We start from the raw sequence: 19,542 nt of genomic DNA, 5'->3' as shown, positions 1-19,542 counted from the left end.
CCCAATAATGCTCCAACTGTTTATGAGGCGATCTCTAAGCTACACAAAATTTCCGACTCTATCCACGTAGACAAGGGAAACTGGTCCTTCATGGAGTGGTTTTGGACTCTGATATCAGCGTGGGGATGGAAGGTTCTGATGGTCATTGGTGTCATCTTAATATTCATGTTCTCGTGTTGCCTGATTATCCAGTGTGGTCCCGCTCTGTGTAGTCTCTGTGCTGCAACCTGTTTTAGAAAACCACCTGCGTTTGGAGAAAAGGCGCGAGAAAGGATGATGATACAACAGCATGTCACTGACCTGATGAGCATAGAACTAGATTCTGACATAGACTGAGTAATTGCCTATGTAAGGGCAAAAGGAGGGTCTGAGGTTCCGTGACGATTTGAACCCGTGTTTTCAACATTGTCGTAAATACATAATTTTGGAATCAGTGAACCGCAAATGGTCCATTTAGCATATCCTGGTGTTTTCGCTGTGCTACGAGCAAGAGCACTCCTGTTACAAACACATTTCTAATCTACCCATGGCTTCCATCTTAGATCATGGCAGCCATTTCGCGTTTCTTGCCCTCACATAGACAATGGACACGCAATGACCTCTGATTTCTTCATTTCGATTAAGGACACGTAGGCTTAGCCGGAGATTCACCTCTCTAGTGACACGTGCACCTTAGAACAGAACACGCTGTGGCTGCATGACTCGACAAAGGCTGCCTCCTCTGCCTGAGGCCAGTCCTGCTATACTGGTTCTCGTGTTCGTTGGCCTGATCATGATTAGGCGGCCGAAGATGCTAACCTTGCCCATTTACAACCCACAAACATCTCTTATCCTGTCTTTCTATCTTCTACACCTGGCCCTGTTTCTTTCTTTCTGGACCTTTATTAGGGGTAGGTAACGAAATTTACGATGAGGCGGTCCGGCTCTTGAATGAAATGTTGACATGGGATTGTGATGGAATAGTGGGAACCCCTCTTCGTAATGTTTGACATCAGATATTATCGACGATTCCTGTGCAACGCCAAATATTTATTGTTTAGGACACAAAGGTTTGGAAATGTACCAGCATGTAAAGAATTTGCCTGAAGGCCAATATTTAGTATATAAGGAGCAACCCTTCTTGTACAAATCGAACAGGCTCCTAGATACTGCCCGTGTGTAGTTTCTGTGACTTCTGTGTCCCTGCAGTAATAAACCTTTGGTCTTTGACGCCACCATCGAGAAGCCCGTGTTTCTGTTTATTTGTGCACCGAGACAGGTAGAACTCCGGGGTCTTCGGGTGTTATCCCTGACACCTCTGGACGGAACCAAAAAGTCCAGAACTCCACCCTCTGGACTCATATACTGGTTTGAAAATGAGTTGTTCCATCCTGTGACTTACCAGTTCCCTTTTGCTGCTCTTGTTTAATTCTTGCTGGACTTTATTTATAAATCGTTTATTATTACCACTTCTTACTATTACTAGATGATCCCGTTTTATTAATTGGGCTGTATCCGTTATTAGATCTGTTGCATCCAATAGTTTCACTAATTCATTTTTAGAGGAAACATAATGGGTGGGAGGTTGTTTTGTGTTTAGATCCTTATTAAGGTTTCGCAATAATGATTGTTGTTCCGCAATGCCATTATTCAATAGACCTGGATCCTCTTTATCTACCACAATTGTAGTTATTTCTGGGTTTGAGGAACTCATTGTTTGGTCGCTCTTTATTTGCATTCCACTTGGGATGTCCTTCTTGGGACTATTTTCCACGCAGCCAATTCCAGACTTATCATACATGTGCTCCTTTAATAGGAAATGTTTCCACACTTCAGGAGATTTATCAAGTGTAAGATCTACGGTATCGCTTACGATTACTTTATCTATTGAGGTCTTCCTTTTCAGGTATTTTTGAAAAGACATATGGTTTCCAGGTTTTACAAAAATATCAAAATACTGAGATTTTGTTGTAATGGTTGGTATTAACGGGTCAGTACCTGTATCCATTTTTATTCCAATTGTTTCCTTCGAGAGTAGTTTTCCCGTATTATTCTTATTTTGTTTTGTTCCCTTAAATGAATCTGAGTCTGTTCGATCCTGCGCCTTAGCTTTATTTCTTGCTTTGCGTAATTTTTTTCTATGCCTTTTTGTCATTATAAAAGTTGTTGAAACCAGATCTATTTCATCTTCATCATCTTTATCATCCTTTAGCTTTTCCACAGCTTGATCAGACGATTTGCCATTTGTAGATTTTTTGATATCCTCTTGAATGTTTGGGATTGTTGGAGGGCAAGATCGATCTTTAGCGTCTAAATCGCTTTGAGCTGTTAGATCATCCATCTTGGTGAACTTACTTTCCGCTGTAAAACATGTACCTTCTTTATCAGCTATTTTCCTGTTTCCATTCCATTGGAGACTTGCCTTAACATCCTCCAATATAGTACTAATAACTTCAGGTATTGTTGTTAGTTTATTAATTATTGACACACAAGAACATTCTATATAAGTAGTTGATGGATCTGCTTGAGCTCTAGTTATCAGACAATTAAGATCAGCTAGTTTATAATCTATTCCTGCAACCGCTTTTGCCATCGTACCTAATATTTCAATCTTCATATCCATTTTGTTCAACTGAAGTGTCAATGCTTCAAGGGTAAGTGATGAGGTTTGGTAAAAAAATATCCCAGATAGAACCCAAATCCTGATTATCAATGGACTTAGTGTTTTTATTCAATCGAGGTTCCTGTTTGGTAATAGGGGAATCATTTTTTTGATGGTTCCTGTTGTAGCAGTCAGATTGTACTAGTTGTACTGATTCCGAATCCCGTCTTAGCTTAGTTCCTATGAGTTGTGTTGTTTCTTCACCCAATATTAATTTATCTGGTTTCCTGACTAGGGTACTAGACAATAGTTTGGATAGATCGTTTCCCTGAATGCTCCGATTAATACAATGTGTTTGCAGGCTTATAGATTCTTCATTATTTGAGTTCATAGCTATCTCCAACGTAGGAACGGCATTACCTTTTTTCCTAAATTGACTTTCTTGGAAAGAGTCATCCATGTTTTTGTCTTTTGATATATTGTGGTTATCAGTTATCGGAACCAAACTTTGAGCAGTATTTTTCCTAATTTCAACGTTGACCACTATAGGTAACCTAGATGACATTGTTACTATTCCAGGTTTCATGGTCCTTTCTCTGAATGATATCTCACTTTTTGCAGGTTCCACAATGTTCCCTAAGTTTAAATTCCTTTTACGTGAAGATGTTATACACATTGATTCATGGTTGGTAACATGAGTAGGTATTTGATTTATTGACTTCGCTGGTATATTGGGCTCGATGTCCCCATTAATTATTTTTTCCTCAAGATCTTGATTTTGCCCAGATTGTCTGGTCATTACCTTTAGGTTACTAATGGGCTTGATAGGTGTCTGTAAGTTTCTTATTTCTGGGTCACTTTGTAATGACATCATAACCCCCATTGGATCCTTTAGAAAATCTAATTTATGAGGGATTTTTAAGGATTTTTCAAACATCCTCGCTATTGGTGATATAAGCGTCTGATTCAATTCCTTAGGTTATGCTTCGGCTTTTTGTAATATAGTTGGTGCTTGAGATTTCCGTGACCTTCGTGCTGGAGGACCAAATGGCCGTTCACTTCCTGAGCGCATTATTATTTTTTGAGAGTGTTTACCACAGAGAGACCCAACTTGATAGCATTGTGCAAGACAGTACACTCAGAATATTTATCCTAAGCAGCTAAACAACTTATGCCAGGAGTGCTCCTACCGCAGTTTGGTAAACTGAGGGAGAGATGTATGCGCATTCAATGGGCTTCAAAGTTATCACAGTTTTTCCCTGTATTCCAATAGAACACAGAACACCTAGATAGTTTCCGTTTTTCTCAAATTGTCCGGGGACCGAATCATCAAGGTTTTTATCAGTAGTGCCACACAACCTGCTGCTGTGACTTGCACCCTCTCCCTTGCCTTCTCCCCTGTTCTTCTCAACTCATCTGGGATCAACACAGAGAAGAAAAGGGGAAGTACGCGCTCCAGCGCTCCACCGCTCACACTGGTCCCCTCTGGTCCTCTTGCCAAGCAGCCAGAAATTTGCCCACAATCAACTATTTAGAGAGCACTGTCACATTATAAGTGACTCACAGCTTCGTTTAAAAGAAAGGTTTCTTTGTATTTTGACTCCAGGCCGTGTTTTGGAGGTAACCCAGAACTCACGGCTGTTCTGTAGCTGTTCTGCTGCATTCAGGAAATGTTTGTGGCTCCTGTCTCTTGCCCCACAGAGAGGCTCTCTGCATCCACCTCTGCCACGCCAGGAAAACAATCTGCGGCTCTCCGCGCTCCGGGCAGCACCACCTCCTCCTGCCTGTCCGCTCACCGCATGCCGCAGGAGCTCCCTGAGTCAGAGACCGGCCAACCCCCAACGCCAACCATGGACCAGCAGAGGCGGTACGGCGGTGCAGCGGTGCGGTGGCGGTGCGATGGTGGCAACAACCAGACTGGGAGCGGGAGCAGGGGCGAGGGTGGAAACGGCTACCTCCAGGAAGCGGTGGCAGTGGAGCAGAGAATGGTGGAAGCGGCCACTCGCTGTGGTCCGTGGCTCCTCCTCCTCTCAGCGTGTAGAATAATTATTTTTTGAAAATAAAAAAATAATAATTTTTAAGTAAACAACCCTTGAAAACCATATTTCATATAATGCATCTTTTAAGCCCTTCGCTGCTAGTTCTTTTCCCTCTCCCTGTGCTAAGCCTTCTTTTGGCTATTTGGGGTAGTTTACGCTTAGGTCCCTGTAACATTTTTACCACATACGGTATCCACGTTGAATGTGAGTCCTTTTCTTCCAACATCATGATGATTCTAAAGGTACCCAGGGTTTGTAGATTCCCCTGGAGGGGACCCAGAAATTAGGCAAAATACAGCTTTTCTTTTATTTTTGGGGGAAAAAGCGCTGCAAATGAAGGTGTCTGTTTTTTTCACTGCAAATGGTATCAACAAAGGATATGTGGGGCTAAATTCAAAGCTTTCCCAGCTTTCAGGGACTTGCAGACTTTTGTCAGAAAACCAACACTCTTTACACAGTATTGGCATTTTACAGGGACATAGCCTATATTTGCTATTTTTTGTGCTTTCAACCTTCTTCCACTTAATGGTAGAAATGGGTATGAAAGAAATAATGGACCCTGGCAAGCTATACATTTTAGAAAAATAGATAAAATTCTGAATTCAGAAAGCGGTCATTTGTGTAGGTCCTTCAAGGTTTCTTTATGGAAACTATCACCGAAAAATAGGACAAATTGAAAATGAGTTGATAAAAAACAGCCATTTGTGCCAACATTTTCTCCTGTAACTTCTTCTAATTATGACAGATGTTTCAAATAAATATACTGTTACATCCGCTGGACCTTTCTGGTTGTGGGGAAATATAGGACTTGTAGGTTCACCAAGAACCCAACGAACCCAGAGACAATAACTGAGCAGTGTCTTGAATGTTTTTAAATTATGTTTAATGGGCATATAGCAATTAATTTAGGAAAATATATAGTGAAACCATGAATTTCTGAAATTGGTACAAAATATATCATTTAGAAACTGTAGCTATTTGCACATTACCAAAATTGTGAGTACCCTTACTAGCATGAGAAATATAGGACATTTTTCAAAGTGACTTATTTTTTACACATTGTCTTTCATTTGGAAGGCAGAAATGCATCGAAAATCAATAAGTAATAACACTTGTTCTACAATTCTGTCTTACTCTAAGTCTGTGGATCCACACAGAAATTTGAGAAAAATTAGATTTTTTCAGCTAAGTTTGAGGTTTGCAGGGTATTCTGGGTAGAAAAACATTGGGGGTCCACGCAAGCCAAACCTCGCTGGACTCTCCCTGGTGTCTAGTTTTCAGAAATGTGTGGGTTCGGTAAGTTTCCCAAGATGACAGCCAAGCCTGAGGCCAAAAACCCATGTGACCCCCTAGCAAAACCATGTTGTTTTGTGATAGGTAATTTTGATGTCTCCTCAATACGTTTTGGGCCCTTGCCTGTCGCGGGTACTTGACCCACCGACAAGAGTGAGGTACTATTTTTATTGGGAGACCTGGGGAACTCTGGGTGGTAGGAAATTTGTGTCAGCCCGGTGTTCCTACAACTTTCCTACACAAAAATATGAGAAAAATTTGATTTCATCAAAATATGAGGTTTGCAGGGGGTTCTGGTTATGGAAATGTTGGGGGATCGAAGCAAGCCACACCTCCCTAAACTTCCCCGGGTCGTTAGTTTTCAGAAATGTGTGGGTTTGGTAGGTTTCCCTAGATGGGGCGAAGCCTGGGACCAAAAACTCAAAATGTGACCCCCTTGCAAAACCAGTTTTGACCCACCCACACGAGTGAGGTACCAATTTTATCGGGAGACCTGGGCGAACGCTGGGTGGTAGGAAATTTGTGGACCCATGCAGATTTCCCATACAGAAATTTGAGGACTTTTTAATGTTTTCATTAAAATATGAGGTTTGCATGGGAATCTGGGAATGGAAACGTTGGGGGATCCAAGCAAGCCATACCTCCCTGGACTCCCCTGGGTCTCTAGTTTTCAGAAATGTGTGGGTTTAGAAGGTTTCTCTAGATGGCAGCGGAGCCCGGGACCAAAAACTCATGTGACCCCCTTGCAAAACCAGGTCACTTTTGGATACATTGGGGGCACCTTCGCTTTTGCTCCCGGGGTCGGCAGTCATCTAGGCACTGTGATTCAACTCAAACATATGTGGAAAATATGTTTTTTTCAGCTAACTTTGAGGTTTTGCAGGGGAATCTGGGTAGGAAAACTTTGGGGGGTCCTTGCAAGCCATAGTGGAGTGGAGAAGCGTGGCTCAATGGTTAGAGCGGCACCCTAATGCAGAGGTCTTGCCCGGGACCAGGGTTCAATTCCTGCCTCAGCGGCTCTAGGACTCAATTCTCCCCAGATCTGATCATTTTCGCCTCTGTGCATAGTCTAATCATGGATCCCACTCTGTGACTCTGGGCAATGGCTTGCTTAATCTCCACAACGGCCCCAGCAGCGCTGTGGATGCCTGGCTTCACCTTGACGGTGCCCAGGAGTGGACATTTCACAGGAAAGCCAGGATGAGTTCCACAGCGGTATGAATACAGTGCTATGAGGCCTCCGTGTAGAAGTGCGCTATATAAATACTCTACATTTACATTTACATTTACATACCTCGCTGGACTGCAACAGGTGTCGATTGTTCAGAAATGTGTGGGTTTGGTAGGTTTCCCAAGATGGCTGCCAAGCCTGGGGCCAAAAACCCAGGTGACCCCCTGTAACGACCTGATTTTCAGACCAGATATCACCAGCTCACCAAGACACCACCAATCCAGCCGAAACGTACCCATCTCCCTCCCCAGAGCCTACTTACCACAGTACCTAGGTACGTTCCTGGGGATGGGGAATTAGCAATATAGAAGCTCATATCATCAAAAACACCACTAAATCTAAAGGCTTACTAGGAATACTCACTGATTACTAAGGAATTCCATGTCACATCCTATAATCTCACCTTATATTCTCACAGCAATCTGGCCCAGACTATGCTACTCTCTTCCTCATGGTGGTACCATCTAGCATCTACCATTACACACTGACCTCAATCAGTGCTCACGCAAGCCGCAATCCTGCGGGTATACACACTGTATCCCTCCGGTGCTCACTCAAGCCACAATCCTGTGGGTATACACACCGTATCCTCCCGGTGTTCACGCTGCCGCCAAAATCGTGCGACGATACACACCGTATCCCTCCGGTGCTCTCACTAACGCCGCTACACAACGGCGATCACTGTCCTATTGATACCTTCAACTCTCTCTCTCTCTGTTGGGAAGTTTCTCTATATGTCTAATATCTACTGGGGATGTCTCATGCATAATTGTTATCCCTTATGTGGCGAATAGGAGATCCAATCCTCTCACACAAGAATGGCCAAATTGTAGCATTCAGAGGTTATCTCCTGACCTGATCTACACACAATTTTCCATGCGCAATTATCTGCAGGGAAGGGAATGTCACATCCTTCTCCTGTCAGCATTTGGGTAAAAAGAAGGGTTAGCTCTGTCCTAGAAGATAACAACCAAATGTAATTACTATATGCAAAGGTTATTCCCTGATTTAGGCGCTCCTTGCTCCCTTGATCAGTTACCACTTACCTGGACGGGAAACACATCCGTCCACATAACAGCATCTGGCTAGAAGAAAGGTTAGTCATGAAGAAATAACACCTGCGCAGCTGTTCACTAATTTATAACACAATAGCAAATTATAACATCACAATAACTAGCAATCTAGGCATAGCGTGAAAAGTAAAGGGGAATAGACACATCTAAGGAATACACAGATCTGCGGGGGTCTCTTTATTACAATGGCAAACAAGAAAGCTTTAGTACTAACACATCCACATATAGCTGACAGGAACTGCAGATAGCTGAAAAGGGAAATAATGAATTATAACAGGACTGCACACCGCTGAAAGAAAAGGGATTAATCAGTGCAACAATACAGTGGGGAATATAGCCTAGGAAATAAAGGAAAGTGAATGATTAAGTGTAAAGCAAACTAGTTTAGAATACCTCACCCTATAAGAAAGGAATGTTTCTCTCTCTCTGGTGGAATCAGGGCTCTCTCCCTCTGTCACCACGGCTTCACTCCTCTGGCTCCAACTGCCCCAAAAGCTCCAACTGGCAGCTCCAACTCTTCCATCTGACTGGCAACTGCTTCAATACATTCTGACAAACTGGCAGCTCCAGCTGACAGTTCCAACTCCAAAGATCATCTCTGACTGCTCTCTTCCGCTCCAAAAACCATCTGCCTTCTACCATTCCAAGGTTCATCTGACCACTCTGCCTCTCTGCACTTCAATAATATGGAATGCTCTCCCCTAGTGGAAAGTTCCAGCCAGTAGCCTCCTCCCACCAAATCCATGTACAAGGCTCCCTGCTACAGACGCTCTCACAGTGATCAGCTGCTTGTTTCGTCTAGAGACTTGAGCCCCAGGGACATTTCTTGATAAGATTCAGCTCCGGCCGGTTCTCTCTAGTTTGCAAAGAGCGAACAACACCTCATAACTAAAACATCACACTTTGACCTACAAGCATCTCAGTCTGCAGAGGCCGAAAGCAAAATGGAGTCTCTCTGGTTCTGGGCCTTTTAGGCCCGAAAAGGATGAAATAGACACATAGCTCTATCAAAGTACATACACAAACCCTACCAATAGGTAATATAAAGTCAGAACTACAGGATCCACCCTCTACTATAGGTCTTCAGGCCTGAGAATGATGAAAGGACACATAATTATGTCAAAGCCAATAGGCAATAGATGGATTAGAGTCAGAAATAAGGGATCTATCATCATATAAAGCGACTATCCTCTAGTTTATGCTTCTAGGTCTGAAAAGAGGCCTAAAAAGGACCAAAACAAGCTAAGAATAGGGATCTAGGATGGTAGCAAGCTAAAGTCACCATCACTCAGAAATAGAACCACAACCCAGTCAATACACCCCGCCCCTTGCAAAACAAGGTTGTTTTTTGATAGGTAATATTGATGTATCCTCAATATGTTTTGGGCCCTTGCTTGTCCCGGGTACTTGGCCCACCCATGCGAGTGAGGTACCATTTTTATCGATAGACCTGGGGTAACACTGGGTGGTGGGAAATTTGTGGATCCATGCAGATTTCAGAACTTTTACACACAGAAATTTGATAAAAATTAGATTTTTACAGCTAAATCTAAGGTTTGCAGGGGATTCAGGGTAGGAAAACTTTGAGGGGCCCATGCAAGCCAAACCTCGCTGGACTCCCCCGGGTGTCTACTTTTCAGAAATGTGTGGGTTTGGTAGTTTTCTCTAGATGACAGCGGAGCCCAGGACCAAAATCTCATGTGGCCACCTTTGCAAAACCAGGTCATTTGAGGATACATTGAGGGCATCATGCCTTTTGCTCCCGGGGTCGGAAGCCATCTAGGCAATGTGATTCCACTCAAACATATGTGAAAAATATGATTTTTCAGCTAAATTTGAGGTTTGCAGGGGAATCTGGGTAGGAAAACGTTGGGGGGTCCATTCAAGCCATAACTCGCTGAACTGCAACAGGTGTCTAGTTTTCAGAAATGTGTGGGTTTGATAGGTTTCCCAAGATGGCTGCCGAGCCCGGGGCCAAACACCCAGGTGACCCCCCCTAGCAAAGCCAGGTTGTTTTGTGATAGGTATTTTTGATGTCTCCTCAATACGTTTTGGGCCCTTGCCGGTCCCGAGTACTCGACCCACCCATGCGAGTAAGGTACCATTTTTCTCGGGAGACCTGGGGGGACTCTGGATGGTAGGAAATTTGTGGATCCATGCAGATTTCAGAACTTTCACACACAGAAATTCGAAGGATTCAGGGTAGGAAAACTTTGGGGGGCCTTTGCAAGCCAAACCTCGCTGGACTCTTCCAGGTGTAAAGTTGGGGGCATCTTCGCTTTTGCTCCGGGGATCGGCAGCCATATAGGCACTGTGATTCAACTCAAATCACCAGGGGTCAGATTGGGAGCTACTGCCCCGTCTGCCCCCTGGTGTGGCAGAAAGACTGGAATTTCTCTGGTGGGGCATGGGGGCAATGTCATGCCCATTTTGGGCAGCCTCCACCCGAACAGAAATACAAAATAAATTCCCTGGCTTCTAGTGGGCTTTCTGCCCACTGAGCATTACAATCTTTCTGCCCCCCCCAGGGGGCAGGAAGACGCTAATTCTCAAAATAAATTGAGGGGGGAAAGACCCTACCCCAAGGGGTCACTCCCCCCAGGTGTCTAGTGGGTGGATCCCTGCTTGGGGATCGCCCTCCTGGGGCAATCCCCAAGCAGGGATCCACTAGCTGAGATAGCCCCATAGCACGTAGGACGTGAAACTGAAAGGAGCGCTGTGCATGCTGAGCTTCATTGCACAGAAACAACAGAGACAGCCTCGGGAGCTGGCGAAGCACTTCCCCAGCTCCCAAGGATGTGAGGGATTTCCCCTGCCACGTGCGCCATGGCGCAGGACGGCTCCTGGCCGTCCTGCGCATGGGAGGGGTTGAATCTGCATATACTTAGTTCCTTTATGTATCTATATACCTTCCGTGTATTTGGATCTCTATATTTATTACTTTTCTCCTAAGAAACATATTCTATGCACTACCCTATTTCTCATGCTATACCTCTATCAATATCTTTAGTCTACATATACCTACTTCATTAGTACATCTATATACTTTCCATGAACTTATGGATCTATATATTTATTGCTTTCTTCTAATTCAGCATATCCAATGCACTACCTTATTTCTCATCCCATGCCTCTCTCAATATATCTTCTACCTCAACACTAACTGATCTCAAATCTCTTACTACTACTCTTTCCAATGCACTACACTATTTCTCACCCTATACCTCTATCAATATATCCTCTACATCGGCTCTCTCATTCATCTCAACCCCATACCACTACTATGATCCCCAAAATAATTCTTTCTAGACTCTCCCCTACTCTACCCCTCCTAGCATCACCTGACACATCTTTTACTATACCGATACCCCAAAACAAGCCTATTAAACTCTTGCCACTGACTCTTCCACTCCACATCCCTTTTTCTATTTTCTATTTAGGGGGTTTTGTAAAGCGCTTGATGACGCCCAGCGGCGTGTCCCCGCGCTGAAGAGCAGATACTTACTGGAACCTACAGAAGTGGAATACCTTACTGTTCGAATAGTACAGTTTTAAGCTTGGCGCTAAATATTAGTTCTGATGGTTCTAGTCGCAATGCTATGGGTAGTTTGTTCCATCTAGAAGCTGCAAGGTACCTAAAGGATCTTCCGCCCATCCGTGCTCTAGACACCTTGGGGATAGCCAGGAGTCCTGAGCCGGAAGATCTCAAGGAGCGGTACGGCTCGTAAGACGTCAGCAGTTCTTTCAGAGGGAGAGGAGACCTCCCATTGATGATCCGATGGCACGTGCATAGTGCTTTGAATTCTACCCTGCTTCTGATCGGGAGCCAATGCAGAGACCGGAGGGCCGCTGAGGATGCGGCTCTTCTGGGTAGTCTAAGCACTAGTCGGGCAGCGGCATTCTGTAAGACCTATAGGCGGCTCAAATTCTTCTCCAAGGTCCCTAAATAGAGAAGATTGCCATAGTCCATCTTTGATGTAACTAGTGCATGCACCAGGGTTTGACGGGCTCTTACAGGTAAAAACTTCAATGCCTTCCTGAGACTTTTTAGGGTCCCGAAGCATGATCCGACCACCCGATTGATCTGGGGGCCAAAGGTCAGGTCAGAATCGAACCAGATGCCAAAGTTCTTTGCTTTCTGGCACGGGATGGGTGTTGGACCTAGGCAAGGTGGCCACCATGCCGACGTCCACGCCGATTGGCCTCCCCCCATGACCAGCACCTCGGTCTTGCCTCCGTTAAGCTTGAGGCAATTGGCGGACATCCAGGCAGCTAGATCTTGCATGCAAGCTCTGAAGATGTCCGCCGAAAGACCGGGTGCGCGTGACAGGGAGATGACCAACTGCGTGTCGTCGGCATAAGACACCATTCAGAGGCCATGACTCTCTACCAAGGTGGCATTCGGGGCGACATAAAGATTAAAAAGTGTTGGACTCAGGGACGAGCCCTGCGGCACCCCCTGGTCCAAAGCGATTCGCTCAGAGTAATGGTCACCTTGCCCCACTTGGAAGCCTCGGCCTACAAGAAATGAATAGATCCATTTCAGCGCTGCCCCTCGCACCCCACCTTTGTTCAGACACTGTAGCAAGATGGACTGAGCTACAGTGTCGAACGCTGCACTGAGGTCTAAGAGGATTAAAGCCATGGTTTGTCCCTCGTCAGTACCTTGCCTGAGGGTTTCGGTAGCCTGAAGAAGGGCAGACTCCGTCGAATGACCGGGCCGAATCCCAAATTGGGTAGGGTGAAGAAGGTTGCTTTCCTCCACATGTTTCATTAGCTGTTTGTTTACCACCTTCTCCGCAACCTTAGAGAAATAAGGCAGCAGAGAAATGGGTCGTAAATTGTCCAGCTTCTCAAAGCTAATGTTGGGCTTCTTGCGGAGGGGAAGCACCACAGCCTGTTTCCAGTCCTCCGGTATAGAACTGGATCGGAAGGAGACATCTAGCAGGTGCCTGATGTAGGGTTCAAGTGTCTCCAGACTGTTGCTCAACCTTTTTGGGGATACGGGATCTCGAGGGGAGCCAGATTTAACAGATCTGCAAATTTTAACTAAATCCTCCGGTAAGGGGATAGTAAAATGGAGTAGCGGATTTTGATCGGCTTCCTCTCCTGCTGAGTCTGCAGGCTCTTCCACTGCAGGTGGTATATCGGGAAAAGCAGAATAAATCTTAGACACTTTATCTCCGAAGTAGTTAGCAATGCGATTGTATGCTGCTACTGAGTGATCTTCATCTTGAGTGAAGGTTTTTGGGGTGGATAGGGACTTATATATGCTGAACAGTTCCCTGGCGGAATTTTCTGCCCCGTGGATTCTGTCTGCATAGTATGTGGCTTTCTCTATCCGGATTTTGTTATGATAGGTGCGCCTCTTAATGAGGTCATCATATGCCACTCTCCATTGTCTTTCTGCTCGTTTACAATCCCTTTTGGCCCTGCGCAGCACCTCGCTGAACCAGGGGGCAGTTCTTTGTCTGCGGACACCTTTGGTAGGCCGGCCCAGTGGGGCTGTGCAGTCCAGAGCAGCCGTGATGTGATCATTGAGCAATTTATTTGCCATTGCCACGTCATTGCCTCCTGGGGGCCCTTCCGCGGTAAGAGCCTTATTAAACTCTAGCAAGGAGCATTTTGCCCACCTACGTCGAGGGTAGTTGAGAGGGGTGGGAGCGCTAGCTTTATGTTTGGGCAAGTAGATAATAAATGGAACAAAAAAGTGATCTGTCCATGGCAGGGGCACTGGGGGAGCAACTAAGACATCCTCCCAATTGGCAAATATAGGGTCTAGCAGATGCCCACGATTATGTGTTGGAAGCTGCCCCTTTAGCTCTAGCTGTAGGGTGTGAAGTTCTTCCCAGAACTCCACCGCTCCTTTGTCTAGTGAGTCTTGCAGGTGTATATTTAAATCTCCCAATAGTAAAAACTTGTCCCTCCTTATCGCTGTTTCTGTGACCCACTCTAAAAGATTGCCTTTAAATCTGGACATAGGTCCCAGTGAGCGATAAACTAGCAGACCCTTTACAGTCATGCTCCCGTCGATTGTTATGGTGAAGGCACCCGACTCACATCCAGCCAGATTAACTAGTTCTAGTTTGCAGGCCCATTGCTGTTTAAAGGCGATCGCAATTCCGCCTCCTCTGCCTACCGGTCTGTCCAGGCGCACCATCTGATAGTCATCTGGTAAGGCCTGAATAATATCGGGATCAGAGTTGGCATCAAGCCACGTTTCTGTAATAAACAGCAGATCAGGATGTTTATTAATGAGAAGGTCCTATACATCATGCTTATGACAGCTAAGCGACCTCACATTAATGAGGCCGCAGGACAGCGAGGAATTGCTGGCCCTGGTGTCTGCTGGCGCTGTGCTGAAGCGGAATTGGCAGTGACTACACCCTTCATTCTCCCCTACCCTTATGCTGTGGGGACCAGGAGTGCACACGTTAGAGGAAAAACTTACTAGTTCGCTCCTGCACCAGGTGAATCTACAATCCGGGCCAGGGGTTGGGGCCCTGGGCCATGTCCGGTCGCGGACGAGCGCAGACGGGCTTGGCTTAGGCGCGGCGGCTTTGGCGCGCATCTGGCGCGCCCGCTGCGCCAGCCCGCTTCGCCGTCTGGCCGGGATACACATTATATAGGGTGTGAGGAGGGTGGGAGGGCGGCGCGACTAGAGCGCACCCCCAGCCCTACCTAAAATGGCGCCCCCCGCTGCCAACAGCAAATCACACAAGACGGCTGGGCGAGGCAGAGAAAAGGAAAACCAGCGTGTTGGAGAGATGTTAGTGTGCCTAGATTAATTCCCCAGTTAAAACTTCAATTTAGAAACCCCCAAGTGAAAATTCATAAAACGATCTCTTAGCAGCTTTAAAACACAGATTCACTCGTAAATATGCCAGCAAATAGGTTCCAGTTAAAAACGCTCGCAGCCCTAGTGTCTCTCGCTAGGGAGAGCTCTAAAATGGGCAGCGAGGGCTTCAATGAGCAGCTCTAAATAGCCTGGGAGGGCGGGAGGGCGGCGCGACTAGAGCGCACCCCCATCCCTACCTAAAAGTACTCATTCCAAGCCTCCTCCTGCTGCTATGACCTAAAAAAAAAGGTCTAAATTATTTTCTTTTCTATCCCCCCACTATTCTCTTCAATCAAAATAACAGACTAACATGTCCACATCTCAAATTTGATATTTCACTATACTAGTTCACTATTAATCCTTTATGGAGCCCAGAGTAGCATGCTACTCACCAAAAAAGTGCTTCAACACCTCATCAGAGGTAGCAAGCACTATATAAATTCAAATATTTTTCCCTCTTCTATCACTCCGCTACCCTTCTCTATCCAAAATAAATGACTAACATATCCACCACTAAAATTACTTCCATATTTCACTATACTAATTCAACAATAATACTTTATGAGTTCCAGAGTAGCGTGCTATTCGCCAAAATAGCGCTTCAACCCCGCATCAGGGGTAACAAGCGCTATATGAATGCAAACCTTTCTCCCCCTTCTATCCCTCCGCTATCCTTCTCACCCCAAATAACTGACTAATATCCAACACTCAACTCACTTTCATATTTCACCTTACTAATTCACCACTTATCCTTTATGGGTTTCCGGAGTAGCGTGCGACTGCCCAAAAAACAAAACAAAAGAAAGGCGCTTCAACACCCCATCAGGGGTAACAAGCGCTATATAAATACAAACCTTTTTTTCTCTTCTATCCTTCCGCTATCCTCCCAATCCAAATAACTGACTAACCTATCCACCACTTTAATTACTTTAATATTTCACTATACTAATTAAACACTAATCCTTTATGGGTCCGAGACTAGCGTGCTACTCGCCGAAAAAGTGATGCCTCGTCAGGGGTAGTAAGCACTATAGAAATGCAATTACAATAAAATACAATTGCAGAAGATTGCTTTAAGCCTAATAAAAACACTTGTTTTGAACTATTCTAAAATGTGCTTCCTGGGTCTCTGAACAGCATAGAAAATTACAAGCTCTTTGCATTTTAAGCTACTGTACTGATAAACTATTTCCATATTCAAGTTCTTTATCCAACATAAACAGTTGCCTACACAGTGCATGATGGTGAAGTTTGCATTGTCCAGTATGACAGCATCAAGCAACAACCACTTACAGAAATATAGTCATTACAGAAAAAAACTATGTGTAATCAATTAGGTAAAATCTGGATGTAGGATTATATAAATAAGACCAAGGAAGTGGTGGGTGAAGACCCAGAGGCAACATTGATAATCAGCGACAGGGAGGCAGAGGATGCAGAGATTGGGGGAATGGGAAGAGTGTGTCAAGCCCTAGTATGTTCTAAAAACCCCATACTGGTCTTTCATGAAGCATAGCGTATACAATTCATATTTCCTGTCCCTCGAGATCAACAAGACCAAAGTACTCATATAAACAATTTACATCATGATTTTGAATGAAAGTTAAGTGTTTGTGAATCAAAATACTCAGGGAAGAGTCCTCAAATAAGTAATCTGAATGAAGAGAGTAGGAAAAGTCTGACACTTAGTGGTTGAGGTGAGTACTGCCCTAGTCACCAGTCACTTGCTTATGAAGAGGGTCATAGAGCCCCGTATTGAATACGGAACCAGGGGTGGGAGGTGGGCATGGAGGGAGTCGGGCATGTGAGTCTCTCTGTCATCCATCTCATCTACAGGTGCTCAAGGACTGAGAGTTCTAAAAAGGGTCCTCTAATCTGTGCAGAAGGAAGAAAGGTGGGTGGGACAGCAGAGGAATGAAATCATAGGATAATGTACAACTTTTCTGCATTTCAAACTCTATGTTTATAGTAGGTGAGGTCAGTGTTGGGAACCATCTCAAGTCTCTGGGACCATCAGGACAGACCCTAACAGAATCCATGTGGTTTGTTCAGGGGCATCAACATCCCTTGTCCATTGTCATTGTGAACCCATTGAAAGAAAGGGGTGTAGGAGACAAGACCAATCAAGGTGAAAGTTACATAGGGTTGGCCAGGATTTTGGATTAAGTGTCTATGTAGGTTTCAGAAAGTGTCCCAAGCCAGGTCGAATATATCAGATTTGTACTTTCATTTAAAATTAATCTTTTCAGGGCATGCCCTCATTTCCTGTAAGCATTTTGCATTGGTAGAAGCTGCCTTAACACCAGAAACAAGAGATGCACTTACCTATGCCTACTTCCCCTTTTTGTGTATAAATAATCCATCAATCAGGAGTCTCCAGTCATCCCTGTCCTGGGATTTTCCTTCAATCTGACTCCAGGTGCAACCCATCTCCTTGCAGTCAGCTTCAAAGCCTCAGTGCCAGGTGTTTCTTGGCATTCCTCTTCCTTTTCTCTTAAGATTTCTAGGTCAGGGCTTGCCTGGTAGTCTTTGAAGCAGACTTGCAGGGGGTGTGACCTATCCAGCCCCAACGGCTTATCATGATTTCTTCATGACCAGAAAGTTAGAATGTCTGCTGCCATAGGTAAATGGTTCTGATGGTGTTTGGCCAGAGGATTTGAAGGATTTTCCTCAGGCAGGTTTTGATGAAGGTATGGACTTGGGTGGTGGCCACTGCTGCCCTCCATGTTTCTGCTGAGTACAAAAGGATCAACTCCATGTTGGGTTTAGAAAGCCTGATCTTGCTAGGATGGGCGTGCAACGTGACCCAAGATGGCCCCTTAGCTGCGGAGCTCCACACCCTATCGGAGTTCGCAAATAAGATTAAGGTGGCTCCAGAGGTATTTTTGACGGCAATTTGGTATTTTCTGAAATCGGAACACCTACTTTATGAGATACTATCTCCATTTGATCATTTACTCTTCTTAACCGTTAATTTTTGCAGGTGAACTCTTTTGTTTTTGTTTTACTCTGCCTGCATATTTCTCCTCAGAAAATGACCCACATTGCTTTAAAATGCAACTTGTTTCTTTTTTTTTATTTTCCTCTACTTTTTTCTAAGAGATGATGTTTCTACATTAAAAGAAGTATTTGCCTGTGGGTTTTTGACCTCTGATGCAGTGTCTTATGCTGTTTGATTTATGTTGCTCACACAAGGATTTCCTGACCGCTTGTTGTGCTGGCTCATGGGAAGAAGGAAAGGTTTGCTACATTCTGCTAAAGGTCATGCTCTCAACAAACCAGGCTCTTTCGCTACTCAGAGTACACCCTTACATAATTCCTAACAGCCGTTCGAGGAAATGGCACTCTCATTCTCCCACTCCACCTACTAATACTTCTAAGGCACAATTGCCCTCATCTACAAATAAAAGAGTCAAACAAGATCCACCGTCTCCACCTAAATCAACGTTCCCTGTCTCATTGGACACTGTACTGGAGGAGATACCGGCATTGCAAGCTTTCTTTGAAGACTATAACTTCCGCTTACAGACTTTGAATAACAAATGGTCAGATATGGCTCTTGCATGTCTTCTGTGGAACAACAGATAAGTGGAGTACGGGATTCATCGAACAGCATTTCCTTCTTGGAGAAAGAGGTGTTGCAACTTCAAGAATCGTCTGAGGATCTGGAAAACAGAAACCAACATTATAATCTACATTTATATGGTCTTCCTGAAGGTCTTGAAGGCGGTAACCCTGTTGCCTTTTTCACCACTTTCTTACCACAGCTCCTAGATCTCTCCACATCAACCAAATTAAATATTCAACACGCTCATCGATTGGGTCCGCGCTTATCTTAATCCTCTGCTTCTTCCAAACCTCGTGGAGTAATTCTTCTATTTTTGGAACTCACTGACCTTTTAAAAGTCTTAAATTTAGCCAAACTTAAAAACATCTGTCTTGGACTGTGCCAGACTCTCCATTTCTCAGGATGTTTCATCAGCCATCGCTAAACGTAGAAAGGAATTTTTGGATCTTCTTCATGCTCTTCGTTCTCTTGGTGCACAATATGGACTTTTGCATCCCTGCCTGTTTAAGGTCACATTATTAAACAAGACTTCCTCATTTGAAAACCTCGCTGATATCAAGAAATTAATTCATTTTCACTCTCCATCGTTGATGGAAATTGCTGGTCCTTCATCTTTAACTTGAACTTTAATATGTTTGTTTATTGCATTTTCTCTTTCTTGTCTTTCTTGTAAAATATTTCCTTGCTAAATTGACTTTTTCATTTATTTCGTTCTTTCCCATTATGTTGTGTTGTAATTGTCTTTTTACAGAATTTGTGGAATTTGGTTTATACCCGCCTCATGTTCCTGATCCCATATATGTTAACTAAGGCATTGTGATGTGGTGCGTTGCTCTCCCTGTTGGGTGTGCTATCTTCGTTTTGTCCGTTGCCACCCCTCATTTTACCTTTTCTTCTTCTGTAAGGGTATGTACTGTCT

This window comes from Lissotriton vulgaris, chromosome 2_1 (assembly GCF_964263255.1).
Source record: "Lissotriton vulgaris chromosome 2_1, aLisVul1.2, whole genome shotgun sequence".
Classification (NCBI taxonomy): Eukaryota; Metazoa; Chordata; class Amphibia; order Caudata; family Salamandridae; genus Lissotriton; species Lissotriton vulgaris.
This window is presented reverse-complemented; position numbering follows the sequence as displayed.